Raw genomic sequence first — 1,571 nt, 5'->3', positions numbered from 1 at the left:
CTCTGGGCTCCACCTTCCTTCTAGGCACTGCTCGTGGTTCCCTGGTGACTGTCCTCAGGGATGTGGGGACCTGGGCTCTCATCCTGAGTGCAGTCTTGTCTGCACAGCCTAGGCCTGGGGGCAGTGGACCCTTCTCCCCTAGTGAGCTGGGAGCAGTTTTTGTCTCTGTGCCCTGTGGGCACCTGCAAAGCTCTGAGGACTGTCGACCAGGGAGGGGGTGGGTGGGTGGGTGGAGATGGGGCAGGCAGAGGTCAGTGGGATGTTGCAGTGGGCCCTTGCCATGGGTGCCTCACCTGGTCTCCAACGAGCCCCTGCCTTAAGCTGAGCCCAGCCCCCAGGTCAAACAGTAAATGAGGAGGAGGAGTGACAGGCAGTGGGCAAAAACCTTCCAGCCACAGTGGCCAGGGCTGGGGAGGGCCAGACCTTCTTCCCTAGTGGCCTGCAATCCCTAAGTTGTGGCAGCAGTTGCAGCCTGGACTGTTGCCTGCCCTGGTACTTGGCTGTAGTTGGGAGGAGTTGTCACTGGGGGTTAAAGGGGGGCGATGCTAAGTCCAAGGAGGTCGAGGTCGGGAAGTGATGTTTTCCGCAGTGGGATTCATGGAATGGGATACGTGGCCGTCCCTGGGGGCTGAAGTTGAGTGGGCCTAGGGCAGGCGCTACCTGGCTTCAGAGCCTCACTCCCAAGGGAGATGCAGACATCTGTAACGCGGCGAGGACTGTGAGTGAGGACGCTGGAGTTCACGTCTGTCTGGCCTCACTCACCTGCTCCCTGCTGAGCTCACGCACGGGGTCCCCCAGCCAGCCACACCCAGTCATGCTCTCTTTGGCCTGGCTGTGCCCCACTTCCTGCTCTGGAGCTAAGGAGGGGGCAGGGTTCTGCTTTTCCTGCCCTGGCTCCTGCAGCCCACGTGGAGGAGCTAGATGCTCCGATAGGTTCCATTGCTGAACCATACCAGCCTCACGCCCTTTGCGATTTCTCAGCCTGGAACCCATCCTCTCCCCAACCTCCCCAGGCTCGGTCACTGTCTGCTCCCAGTGTCACCCTCGGGGCTGTCAGTGTTGGACGGCCCCTGCCCTGCCGTGAGGATGGGGACTGGGTTGCTTCCGTCTCCCAGGCCTCACACCAAGGCTGTCTAGGGAACACCTTCCGTTTGTTTGCATATTGTCTGTGGCTGCTCTCATGTTACAATGGCAGGACTGAGTAGTGGCAGAGACTGCGTGGGTGGCAAAGCCTAAAGTACTTACTGTCTGGCTCCTTACAGAAGTTTGCTGACCTCCGAGTTAAACAATACGTCTTAGCCTCTCCATATCAGTACAGAAACAGCTTCCTCACTTTTTTGAAGGCAGAATAGTAGTTCGTTGTATGCTTGTGCTGTAATCTAATCAGGTCCTCTTAACAGATATTTAGCCCATCTCTGACCCTTCCCTCGCATTTTTTAAAAGACCGTGATCTCACTATGCTGCCCAAGCTGGACTCAAACTCAAGTGATCCTCCTGCCTCAGCCTCCAGAGTAGCTGGCACTACAGGTGCTACACCCAGCTCATTTATGACCTTTTGCTGCTACAAATAA

This window comes from Lemur catta, chromosome 17 (assembly GCF_020740605.2).
Source record: "Lemur catta isolate mLemCat1 chromosome 17, mLemCat1.pri, whole genome shotgun sequence".
Taxonomy (NCBI): Eukaryota; Metazoa; Chordata; class Mammalia; order Primates; family Lemuridae; genus Lemur; species Lemur catta.
This window is presented reverse-complemented; position numbering follows the sequence as displayed.